This window comes from Amblyomma maculatum, chromosome 1, assembly GCF_055883805.1.
Source record: "Amblyomma maculatum isolate TAMU_Amacu chromosome 1, ASM5588380v1, whole genome shotgun sequence".
In the NCBI taxonomy this organism is placed as follows: domain Eukaryota; kingdom Metazoa; phylum Arthropoda; class Arachnida; order Ixodida; family Ixodidae; genus Amblyomma; species Amblyomma maculatum.
This window is the reverse complement of record NC_139344.1, coordinates 407,484,274-407,498,161: the sequence shown is the minus strand read 5'-3', so window position 1 is coordinate 407,498,161 and position 13,888 is coordinate 407,484,274.

Below are 13,888 nucleotides of genomic sequence, written 5' to 3'. Positions count from 1 at the left end.
ATAATAAATAAATACTAGCAATAAGGAGGAAAACAAATCACAAAAAAATCTGTGAAATCAGCCAAGATTGCCTCGTTCCCAGACTGCACTGTACCTATTCTTCGTGGAAAATAAAAGCGGTAAGTACTCCATTCTCTCTAAACGCCGGACGATCGCCCCTTCTGGACGGCCGTATGGGATAGCTCGGAGAGGGCTTCTGAAAGGATAAAGCAGTTATAACCATAATAATGCGCCCTTAAACGAAAACAAAATGTGCACCTGCAGAGAAAGGGAGGGTAGGTATATCAGAATAACCGCCTCTCGGGCGAGTTGGTGCATGACGAAATGAACGGCGGCGCAACAAGGACATGAACAAGAAAGGGACACCACATGCGCACACTACGAACTAGTCATTAACCGTAAAAGTGGCATATTTATACATTCAGCTTAAGCATGAGACTTATCACAATTATCGCTCCGAACGAAACACGTGTAAAACAAGCGGCTGCAACAGGATAACACACCAGAAGCTTTTAACCCCTGCACATAACCTAACAGATTCTGATAAAAGAAATTAGAAACGAAAAACAAAGGCCGTCTCTTAGCAAAAGCAATGTCAAACAATCGTAGCAAAAGCAGTCAAACAAGAGAATCAAAAGCAGTCCGAAACCTAAAACCAACAATAAAAAAATACAATCCTAGCAAAATCAGAGTCAAACAAATGAAGCAAAAGAAGTCCGAAACCTAAAACCAACAATAAAAAAAATACAATCCTAGCAAAAGCAGAGTCAAACAAATGAAGCAAAAGCAGTCATAAACCAAAAAACGACAAAAACAAAAACGATAAAACCAATAAAAAAAATTAACAACCCGCCTAAACAACAGACTGCCGCTCTGAAAAGTCGCACAGTAAAATAACGTCACAAAAAAACTATCAAGAAAGGAAACTTCATTTCTGCGGAGGGATACAGAAGAGTCGGTAACACAAGTGCTTCCCTTCTTTTTCATCAAGAAAGCTTCAAGAATTTCACGTGCCATCTGATCACGACTTCTGCCAAGAATCCTTATTCCGTTAAGCATTGCAACCCACCTCCGCTTTCTAACGATTTCTCATGCTCGATGGGTCGGTAGCCTGGCACCTCGCTATTGAAGGTAGCTGACGTCCGCCCGTGCTTCAAGAAGACTGAGGCGCCAGTGCCTCATTTCATTGCCACAAAGAACGCGCACTGCCAGGAGACGGGGCCTTTTAGTTCAGTTTAGTCCGAAGATGAGTCTGTAGGGAAAGCTTACTAATGATGACAGCACATGCTTTTGGAACAAAAGCTGGAAGCTTTGGAGGTAGTGGCTCATCACACAGCTCGACCAGCCGCGTTTTCGATATCCCTGATCTAAACGAACCGATAACCTGTGCGTCACTCGCAAGCTGCAACGCTCATACGGTAGAGACAGCACCTATATTGCCCTTGCCACCCAGCGCCCTTGATTCTGTGTCCAACGTCCTCAAGGCAGGGAGATGGACCTGACATATATAGTCATCAAACGGCGAAAATAGTACAGGCGGGCCAGAGGTAGTTCTTTCTTCCTTCAGCTTCCTTGGCTTCACATCATTTAAAGCGTTCAAGTTCACATATCTATAGCTTGGAAGACCAATCCGGAGGCCTAAAATAATGGACCTTTGATTTGGCAGCGTTATGTGAACTGGCCCTCTCCGTTTTTTTAAAATAAGGTGGTGCATGCGTATGTCGTTAAGTGGCATCATGCACTGCTTGCAGCCACTCCTGCGTGCACTGCTGCTTTCTTGCGTAAGCACACCTCGTGACATAACAAAGGGTTCCTTTTGATTACTTTAGGAGACTTCAAGCCATCGTCGTCACGGGTGAACGAAAGAGCCGGACTTCCGAATTACTAGAGAGATTTAGCTTCCCGTGATCCGCGATCCTTTACCACGATCCGCCACCGCGCGTTCCACTGCGCATGCCCAGATTCCCTTGCCGTCGATAGATGGCGCCACATACTGGACGTCGGTAGACGTCGGCTCATAGACCTGCCGCGTCGAGACCAATCAGCTTTTGCGCCCCGCCCACGCGCGGTAGAGGGTCACGGTGGCGGATTGCGGATCACGGTAAGCTAAATCTCTCTACTAGCACCTTGCCATCTTTTGGTATCTTTGCTATTCGTGCTTACATTTGCGACGGCATGCCTTTTGAGATAATTCAAGGTAACCTAGAGAAGTCATGCCCTTTTTTAATACTTCTGAAGTGTCATCATCCACCTTAAACATTAATAACGGCATCATCAACGTTAAAGAATCGCAGGTGGCCGAAATTTCGTCAGCCAGCCATTACGGCGTCTCCGTAGCCGGATTCCCTTAGGGACGTTAAACCTCATAAATCAAACCAAATCCGTAATTGTTTCAGCACATTTTTCTCATATTTGGAGTGACGGTCTCTCGACCGAACCAACTGTAAGCGCTTCGTGCAGTATGAGCACGCGCAATGACAGCTTTGCAATGCAGGCACACACGTCACGCACTATGATTTGATTATGGTAAAAAGGAATTGAGAAAAACAGATTCTGCGTCACAAATCTGCAAAGTGTCATTCGAGTAATGATCCGATCAGTTTGGCTTCGGAAACGCCTTGATGAATTTGAAGGTCAGATCAGAAGCGATAACTTCATATTTTACGGTGACAAATTGACTGAAACGTGGGCGCTTTCTGAGCAGAAGATACGAACAAGTGCAGTCAAAAGAAAATTGAAGTCATGATAGCATTGCAAATCATGTTGCAGCGCTTTCTAACACCGGCTCTGGTAACTGATTAATTAGCTCAGTCGACAGGAAACGACGCGCGCTATCAGCAGAATCTTATCTTGAGCTTACGGCGATCTTTTTCGGTAGCTCGAAGGGATACTTTTTTGCTTTTCAAATGCAACACCAATTATTTAATGCAAAAGCATTACTTCGTTATGTTCACAGATTTCTGCCCGCATACCATGTTGTTGTTGCGGCTGTAGTAAGTGGGAGAAGAAAATGCACGGGCCTGCTACTGGCTTGTAGCTGAGCCACCTCCGCTCCCTGATTGATTGATTGATTGATTTATAGGAAGGGAAAGGCGCGGTAACTGACTCACTTGTTTTCTGTTGACACCTCAAACGCGTCATAAGGGAAGGGAGGAAGGTGGGAGTGAAAGTGGAAAGAAAGAGGAGCCGTAGTGGAGGGCTGCGGAGTAATATCGACCACCTGGCGTGCGGACAGAAGAGAGACCGTAGAGAAGAAAGAAAAAGAAGAGGGAGAGAAAAACGCGCGCCGCAACAGCCGGTGCAATGACGGCCTACAACAGATAAAAATTCGGTAGCTGGCTAGCCCCCGCCGCATGCGGCGTTGACCTACCAGTCCCAGCCCCGTAGGGCCAGGAACAGCTATCCTTCACAGACCGTGTCCACAGACCGCGCCCGCAGACCGTGTCGTGTACGCAGGCCGTGTTCTGCAGGCCGTGTCCGCAGCAGTTGTAATTGAGAAGTGGTATAGGTTAATGAGCGGTGTCAATCGATAGAGGGTGACGTAATGTTGTTGCCGGAAAAATAATTAGGCTAATAAGTTAATTAGGTAATTAATTAGAATAACCGGTTCACAAGAAAGGAAAGGCGCAGTATCTGCCACACTTGTTCTGTGGACACCTGAACCGCGCGTAAGGGAAGGGAGGAATGCGGTAGTGAAAGCGGAGAGATAAGGGTGATATAGTGGATATAACGTCAAGGATGTGAAGTCACGCAACCGGAAGTAGAGCCGAAAAAAGGGCATAGGAAGGGATTGGCGCGCAATTTGAAAGTACCAGACTAAAATGGGTAAAAGAAGTGGATTAACGTGAGGTAGAGGATGTGACGTCTCGCAACCAGAAGTACAGCCGAAAAAGGTCACAAGGAGGGATTGGCGCGCAATTTGAAATTACCAAAGACTAAAATGGGCAAACAAGATGTGAATTAAGCAACTAGAAGCAACCAACAGCAGCATCCGTGCTGTCGCATTACTCCAATGCAGATTTTGCAGTGTTCTTTAATTTTTATCTGGCGATGCCTTGGATGTGTTTGACAGGCGACTCTCATCGTTTTAAAATAACCAGCAGCTGGCACACGTGGCCTACGGCATGCCGGAGGACGCACGCGCCGGCGTGTGACTAAAACTGTTATGGTGCTATACTCTCTGGCGGGCATGTCGGAGGCCGCATGCGCCAACTTCTATTTTCAAACGGCGCAAATTGCCCTTGAAACACGTCGCAAGTAGCGCCTTAGAAATCTGTGATGTCGTATTTGAAATGCCACAAGCATACGTTCGAGCTGCCGAAAGTTATCACCGTATCACCGTATGCTGTCTGCTGATAGCGTGCACCGCTTCCTGACAACCGAGCTATAATTATCAGAGCCGGCGTTAGAAAGCGCTGCGACACTTTGTCACACACTCGCGCCTGCCATCTACTTTAGACTGCACCTGTACGCACGCTTCTGCTCAAGTCCGGCCTTTTCTTTATAAGCCTCCTAATGACCCCGACAACACCAATTCCCCGGGACGTCCCGTTTAAATCCCTACCTCCCACATCCTAACAGGGTAATCCACAGGACGTCCCTGCGAGCTCCCTTCTGGGCTATGTCCGGAGCTCCAAAGAAGGATCTCCGTAGGACGTCCCATTTACTTGTCCTTTTATAAGATCTTGCTAAATAAATTCTAGGACAGTTGTAAGAGATCATGCACCCTGTCGCACGAAAGCTAGTGAAAAAGAACCACACAAATTCGCCTGATGTCAAAAACAAAAGGCACCATCACTACAACTAGAAATTGCCGCCATCCCTGCTATGACACAACAGTTGCTAGATTTCAGTTGCGCTTTTCCAAGAGGCTATGCTGAGGGGTTGCAATTGATTGTTCATCGTGGTTTTTCAGTGGAAATGTACAGTGAATGTAAGCTCATAACTGCATTAGCTGATGCATAGGAATTGATTCATTTGGAAAATATATATAATAGGCGGTCACAAAATATGCTGCATTACATGCAACCTACCATGATATGAGAGGTAAGGTTCAAGGGGAGTCGTGTTCGCAAAAAGGGCATATGCCAATTGCAACAGTTAAACGTGGCGCCCACTAGCACGTGGCGCCCAACTTCTCCGAAGAACACAAATCAGGGGCCGAATTACGGTTCTCGCTCTAAAGTTATAGAGCGTGACGTCAAAATGACGACGCCGTGACGTCTCGGCGAGACGTCAACGCGTGACGAAAATCGGAATCAACCAATGATCGCCAGGGTGCCGCCCGGGCCGGTTATTTTCACGGCAACAGGTTTATTCGCACGTCAAGGAGCCGTTTGCTAACTTTTTTGTAGATATAGCGTGTGAATAAATTAACTAAAGTTTTATATTTTCAAGAAGCCGCATTTAAAGTTCAATGTCATAAAAAAAATCAAGAAGCAGCTACAATTTTGCAATTAAACGCTCTCGTGGGTAGCTTCTTTTGCCGCGATTGCGCTGGCAGAGGTAAACAAACCGTAAAAATGGCGATTTTCAGTAAAATAGCTGATTCCACGGCCATAGTGCCGGCTTTTGCGCATCGTCTGATGTCAAGGTACTGTGTGATGGTCCTAAATGCGCGGAGAAATCATATCGAAAGCAGTGTAATCGGGGCTTTGTTTATTTTTCTTTAGGAAACAGAAACAAAAGAAAGATCGATCGCGGAGCACAAGAAAATAAACTTTTATGTTCACACGAACGTCCCACACACAAATGCTTTAGTTAGAACGAGCACGGGAAAAAGCAACGCGGTTGAGCGTACACTACCAACCTCGCTCGTTTTCATTCGTTTTGCATTGTTTGTCGCCTTCGCCTTTTGCTTTGGGCGCACTGCGGAGCCCAACCACCCTTCAGCGCCAACTTCGCAGTAGTTGAGTTCAGCCATTTGACGCACGCACTTGCTCACCGTCAGTTATGAGAGGCCGACTACCTGTGGAGACGAAATCCTCCGGAGGCAAAAAAAAAAAAGATCGAAGCACGCATGACAGCCGCACCGTCAAGAGCGGTCGACTGCGAGCTTCATCACAATTCATCTGCGCAATCATCGCACCACCATTCCGCTTTCGCATTTTCAAGTCGAAATGGGCGTCGGAACAACTCGCCGAACAAGTAGAACGCATTCTCACACACCGCCCTTCGTCGTTGCTCGCGCCGGCGTTGCCGCTTCAGCGCCGCAGCCACCACTCACACCACTCCACCGCGGACGCCGCCGCCATTTTCGCTCTCTAACTCGCTCTAAAACGTTTTAGACCGTCTCATCGCGCTCTAAAAAATTAGTCTAAAACCACGGGCATAATTAGGTGCGCGACGTCATCTGTTTTTTCGCCTCCGCGACGCAATCGCAGCATCCCGTGACGCAACTTTTCATTATGGCGACGGCGACCAATAGGAGCGGGCGTTTTAGAGCGCTCTCAATTATAGAGCGGTCCGTAATACGGCCCCAGCTCTAACTAAAGGCTTTATTTTCATTGTCGACAAAGAAATGAAGAGGTTCAGTTAACAAATGGTGACATGTGACATTGGTTAACTGTACTGATAACAAAATATATAACTGTTCAAGAGATATTTTTATATAGCTTTGTCCATATGCAGTGTATAGCTTGCACCCTCAAGATATCAAGACACCCTTGTTGTGGAGTATATATTAAAGTGCTTGAGAAGTGTGGTGATCTCAAAATTGTGACTCCTCTGTTCTTTGCAAAGTGTGAATATGTGCGTAAGTTCTGTGTGTGTAATTTCTCAAGAACCGCAAGGTTTTCGCTGTGTGGTTACTATGCAAGTATGTAACACCCAGTATAGAGGCATATGCAGAAAACCTGTATAGTACAGGTTGCAGCATGCAGTGTTCAACGTCCCCGAATACTGCTTTGCACATGGGCGTTTATGAGTAGGTAAAATGTTTTTGTGCGATTATAATTTTGAATTGTTAGTTCAAAAGAAAATAATTATAACTAGAAATTTTGAGAATGGTCCCCTCCAGCATAATGGTTTTCCCATTGAAATTCAACTCTGCCTCCAATTCTTCCCAAACCATCCCTGCTCTAATTGCCCCTATACAAATTAAAGATGGCAACTTGAGTCTGCTCATAACACCAACATGAGCTGAGATTCATTAATTGCATGCTTCTTACGAGGCCTCAACAAGACAGGGCCTAGAATAACCAGACAAAAATCTCCTAAGCAATGTCCCAATAAGCTCCTAAAATACTCCAAACACGCCCCACCTCGGTATTGTTTGGGACGTCGTCACTTCTTGTTTCATTTGGAATGTATTGGAGATTTTTGTGGGTCTTTTCCGAACTTCCCTAGGACATCCGAAACTCCCATAATCGGAATCCCTGGGATGTCCCTGGGACGTAAGTGTGTTGTCTGAGGAGGGAATTTCAAGAGCACTTCGCCATTGCTATGCGTCAGCGCACCACAGCTCTCGGCCACTATCCCTTTGTTCTTCCCCGGATACTCTTCCCCTCGCCTTGGCAGATAATAAATGCAGAACGCAATAAAGTTGGTCTTTGCCTTGCTAGGATTCCCGAGTGTAGGCGTCAGATCGCTTCCGTGGCAACGAGAATAGCATATTCCATGACCCCCCCCCCCCCCCCCCCCCGAAAACGGAATGACCAACTACATATGCTCACCGCCGTTCGATGAGCCAGTCAACAAATGGCCAGCGTATCAAGCGCGTCTGCAGGTGTTATTCGAGCGTCATGGCGTTACAGACGATAAGAAGAAATGGGCTCTGCTCGTCGCAGCTATGAGCACCAACACGGTGACGTGACTGCCGGACGCTGTGCACCAGCGGTGAACGAACTTCGGCATAGCTAGGGTGTGCTTCTGCAGCAGTAGGCTTCGTAGAAGCCTCAGGAGATATACATGTGCAATTTTGGAGACAGTTTGGACAGGATGCTATGAGATAGGGTTCGTGCGGGTTGCAGAGCTCCAGTGTATGTCGGCAGCTTTAGCGAAAGCTGGCCTGACCAGAAGCGAAGCCAAATAAATAGTATAGTAGCAGCAGAAATGCCAAATGGGAAAGAAAAGAATTAGCTGTTGTTCAGCTTGTGGTTAAACCTGGAGTTACGCGATCAGCATGGCTATGCTTAGGTTCGGTTTGAAAGTAAAGACATGGCTTTTGCACGTAGTTTACTGTATGGTTTCAGCTTTATTTATGCCATAGGAGGCACTTTGGATCGCCAAAGTGCGATAACGCGAAAGCTTCTATCGCGCGGTGGTCCGAAGCCCTCCACTACAGCACCCCTTTCTCTTTGTTTTCACTACCACCTTCGCGATGATGTGATAGCGTAAGCTATCCAGCCAGCATATATATAAAGCCCCGCTTTAACAGAGCCGTACGAACGTGCCTGCGTGGCCTAGGGAGTGAATGCAAGAGTTTTGGCAGGCAGATTCTGATATCACCCTCCTGTATGAAAGGAGAGGCCCGAGTTGGCAGCTCCTGCCAAACGTAATGTCAGGAAGCCCTATGTCCAGTTAGTGCTCAGCCATGTCAGCTGCCAGCTACCACCTCCCGCTTCTTTCTTCGCTCTTCGGACATGCACGGCGAAATGGCGAGATTGTGGCCAATGTAGCTCTCGCTACAAAAGGTATAGGCCGGGTTACGTCAGACGAAGACTTGTACGCGGTGACATGGAAATGCACACCGAGTAAAGGAGCCTGGTTGTGATCGTGCTTCATGTCTGAAGACCATGGGGACAGCGCAGAAACAAGCCGTTTCCGCACTGTTGTATGCTAGAAGCACCGTCGTCGTGGGTACTTTGCGAGGGCCCTGCTTCCGTCATGCAGATAGCTGCTTGATATACCTTCAGAGTGCTGGTGCCTTAAACCGTTAGTATGTTGGGACCGACAGGTAACAGCGTCTGCGAGGCCGATACCGAGAACCTGTTCATGCTGGGCAGATTACGCCGCAGCCTTCAGTACAGTTAATCCACTGGTGCGTATATACGCTGAAGAGGGACGGAGTTTTGGCCGCGGACACAGGGTCGCCCGTATATATCAGGTGGCAAACATACACAAAACATAGGGCTGCCTGGCCAAGCTCCTGAACTCTCCGTTAAAGTTAAGTTGCTTCATCGGGGAACTTATTCCAGCGCGCGGAGTGTTAAGGCTGAAGGTTTCTGTAGGCGGGCGTGCCGTCGCAAGCAGCTTGACTGCCCCTTGTTGCAAAGGGCCGGCCGCGACTTTATCAAAACTCTCAACGTACTCGATGTATACCAGTGTACGACGTGCCAGCCGAAGCCGGCGTGCACGTACAGCTGCGACTAAAAAAGATTAGCACAAGTGACTCGTGACCAGAGGAGAAAATTTGCTCCACATGGCTCTATTGTTGCCATGTTCACAGATAGCAAGTGCCGGGCACATTCCATTTCCCGTAGAGGGAGTGACCGATAAAAATCAACACGTCCGAAAGCTTGCAATAGCAGCGAGTTGCTTATCGGTAGAATCATGCAGCAGGGTTGCTGCGCACGTTAGTCGATTTTTTTTAGCTGGTATTGGGAGCAGTGGTATTTTCTTTGTTCAGTCTTCCCCCAAAGTACTCGATTTGCAGGATTTAAGCGTTTGCTGCCCTGCACGTGATGTTGCTTTTAACAGTACATCTACCCGCAAACTTAAAAAAAAGAAAACTGCGATAAAGGTATTGGTGCTCTCAACGCCAGCACACAGGCACAAAAATCTCAACAATTGCGTACCTACGTCAGCGCACCACTCTGCTGATAAGGATGCACGAGGTTTAATGTAAGATACAGTATTTCAGATGATTAGGAAATGGGTTGGCTTGGCACTCTCGTTATCGGCGCGTACGGCAACAATAGTGCCACATATCGCATTTTTTTTTTTGCTCTCATAAGTAATCTTCTTCCTTGTACCTCAAGTTCAGTACATAACGTTGACGTCCGGGCCTAGTTAACAGAATTTTATGTCCGCTCGCCCACCTTCAGCCAAAAGAAGCGCCTGTCCCAAAGTTTTATTTGCAAAGAGTGTCAAGTGTCGTACGCGCTACATTCAAAAGTAGCCGAGACAATTAATCAGCTAGTAAAATTGCGGGGCGTCCTCACACCTATGCTCCACTCCGAATGTGCTGCACCAAAAGTTGCAGTAGTGAAACACAATGGCAGAATAATGGAGATTTCAAGGTCACAGTTAACCAAGCCTGTCATACTGCGTAGTATCCGATGGTGAAGTTCTGACTACGATCGACCTCCACGGCGCGTACAACCAGCTTCTGCTGGACCACGTCCGCTCCGTGGCTGGACAAAGATGATCAGCTACCTGCAACCGTGAACACGCAGGAGCTTTTCTGTTTTACTCGACTACCATTTGGTGTTTCGTCGGCATCGGCGTCTGTTTCAGAGGTGCGTGGAGGCAATACTGCAAGGTTTGTCAGGCGTGCGTCTATCTCGACATCTCTGCTGCTGAAAAAAAAAAAACTAACATATACGTATATTACACCATCCTTCGAAAAGTTGTGCAGCGGTTCCAAGAGGAGTGTGCCCAAGACATTCCAAATTTTAGCCTCCTAAAGTTGACTTGCTCGGTCACCGAATCAGCTCTCTGAGTGCAGCCGAAGACAGAAAACATTGATGCCATCCTCGGAGTCCGCGAGCCCCACACCACAACGGCCGCTCAATGGGGGCGGATGTGCCAGCTGTGCGCGGTCACTGGTCACTTAAGCCACAAGTTCAAGAACGCATCCTCTGGCGCCGCTCTACGAGCTCTCCACACAAATGGCAATGGGACCACCAGCAGCTGGGTGCCTTTGACAAGGCAAAAGAGCTGCCCAAAAAAGCCAAGCGGTTACAGCCTATTTTGACGGCGATTAGCCATGAATCTTCGAATGCGACGCATTGCCAGTTGGAATAGGTGCGGTCCTAACGCATGATATATGGACCAACGTAACGTTGATACGGACCAAAGGTTGTTGCGCCCGACGGCGGTGTTATGTTTTCTTCTCTCCTGGGATTGAAGTTCGAGCGTGTACAGTGATTTATACTACTGTCACACGGGCATTTCGAAGGCCCTCGACCCGACTGTTTATCGATTGGAAGGCCTTCGAAAGCTGCCACACAGGCGTTTTCAATGGCCATTGAGCCAATAGTTTACCGAGGCAACGGAACAGCTCAGAACTCTTATCGAGATCTCGAAGGCCTTCGAACGTCGCGCAATGTTGCTGCGCTTACCCGAGGAGCGTCACGCACACACATGCACAGATTGATTAATTTATAGGAAGGGAAAGGCGCGGTAACTGTCTCACTTGTTTTCTGTGGACACCTTAACCGCGCCGTAAGGGAAGGGAGGAAGGTGGGAGTGAAAGTGGAAAGAGAGAAAGAGGAGCCGTAGTGTGGGACTACGGAGTAATTTCGACTCTCGCGCGTTTACGATACAAAACCATGAACAAGCGTTAAGGCGAAAGCCTTTGACGGCTCATGCTGTTGTGGACAGTGTGTCCCGCTATGGGGCTGCTGTCGCGTGGCGTTCCTTGGCGCACGTTCAAGTGTGGGATTGCAGATGGCAGGAAGCTAGACAAGGAAGTTCTCAGGCTTTTCCCTTTCACTGCTTTAGTTGCTAAATGGCTGAAGTCCGTCGTAATTTTTATTTTATGTCTTCAGTTTACGCGGTAAAATATTATTATCCGTAATTTTAAAATAGCATTGCTCTTTTTAAGGCACTTTATTTATGTACTCTCTACCACTGTAACATGCGCCGCCGAGAAAAGCAAACACAATAAAAAGTACAGCCGTATGAACGTCAACGCATTAAAAAAAATAAGGTTGTCTTTGAATAACTAAACACTTGCATTTACTAAGAAAAATGGTAACAGTTATATTTGATTTTGGATTCATAGATTTTAGTTCTTTGAGCAAAACCGAAAGCAGCGATAGTGGCGCCACAAAAATTTGGCGCCAAACACCAGAATTATGTCAATACCTAGCCTTCGAGTTTAGTCAATATTATAGAGGCTAGCCTCTATAGTCAATATACAGTAGGTCGTGGGTTTGCCGTGTAGAAGCGGCACAACTCCGTCGAGTTCAATCGCAATTGAATATCTCAAAGGTTGGTTGGTTGGTTTGTGGGGTTTAACGTCCCAAAGCAACCCAGGCTATGAGAGACGCCGTAGTGGAGGACTCCGGAAATTTCGACCACCTGGGGTTCTTTAACGTGCACTGACATCGCACAGCACACGGGCGCCTTGCTTTTCGCCTCCATCGAAAAGTGGCCGCCGAGGCCGGGCTATCGAATTAATCGCCTTTTAAAATGACTGTGTGCAGAGTATTACTCTTATGCCCCTGCCTTTCTGCCTTGTGTACAAGGGATTTACCTCATCCTCTGCGTGGCGCGGGAGCCGAGCCGGTGGTAGTGGTGACAAACTTTATTAAGGCGAGCCTTAGTTGTAACATCCTAGTGATGGGATGGCTCTTATTGCGTGTCGTGGCTGGCAGGTGATGCTTCCCGGCGACTTCCAAAGCCCAGTCCACCAGCTGCCGTTCGACTGCCGGGTCAGAACTGGACACAGCAGCCTCCCATCGCTCGAGGTCTGTGAGTTGCCATTCGGATTGTGGAAGATGCTCAGAGCAAGAATAAAGAATGTGAGCAAAATCCGCTTTGGAAGCACCGCAGAGGGTGCACTCTGGCGGGAACAGTCCAGGGTGAACAAAGGCGAAGTAGGCAGGAGAGAGGATCGGTGTTGGGATTGCAGCTGGCGCCACGTCACCTGCTGCAGTTTAGTGAGAGGCTTGTGTGGAGGGGGATAGGTAAGACGTTGTTCACGGTAGTGCATAATGATCTCGTGGTAAGCGACCATACGATCTCGAGCGTCTCCCCAGGTGTTGGTGGCTCTTGCTCGGCTGACGAAACCTCTAGCTAGAGTAACACGATGCTTCGACAACCGATCCCTCTGCTGTTTACCTTGTGATCTGGTGCCTGGTAGTCTTTTTGCTCTCTTCCAAAATGAGGGTTATTAAAACGGTGCACTACGGCATTCAAGGTCCCAAACTACTTGAATCGTGGATCGCATGGCTGCTGAGTAAATCCATGTAGGGCTGCCTAAACATATATATAAAGTCGAAACATAAGTGGGATCTCGCCTCGGCGCCGAGAGAGACTCGTCTGCGGATCACGTTCACATTGCTTCGAGAACTGAAAGAACAGAGTTGCCCCGCCGGTGTGGTGCAGTGGTAAGACGCCCGACTACTGTGCCGGAGTACCCGGGTTCGATCCCGACCTCGGCGGCTGCGTTTCGATGGAGGCGAAACGAAGAGGCGTCGTGTGCTGTGCGATGTCAGCGCACGTTAAAGATCCCCAGGCGGTCGAAATTACTCCGTAGCCCTCCACTACGGCTCTTCTTTCTCTCTTTGCACTTTAACTCCCACCTTCCTCCCTTCCCTTAAAGCGCGGTTGAGGTGTCCACAGAAAACAAGTGAGACAGTTACCGCGCCTTTCCCTTCCTATAAATAAGTAAATCAGAAAGAAGAGAGATGTGTGTGTGTGTGTGTGCTGTACCTAACCTCCCCCTATGTAGTGTAAACGTTCGATACAGTTTCGTCCTTTGTTTTCAAGAAAGTGTCTCCGTGTCATCATTGACTGTTCCCACAACAGACGGATTTCGAGGTTTGGTCTAAAAAAAAAAAAATAAAGATGGCTTAGCTCTGCTATGCCTAATATCATCATCAGCAGCAACAGCCTGATTATACCCACTGCAGGGCGAAGGCCTCTCCCATATTTCTCACTTCACCCGGTTCTGTGCTAGCTGCATCCACTTGACCCCTGCGAACTTCTTAATCTCATCCGCCCACCTAACTTTCTGCCGCCCGCTGCTACGCTTTCCTTCCCTTGGAATCCAGTT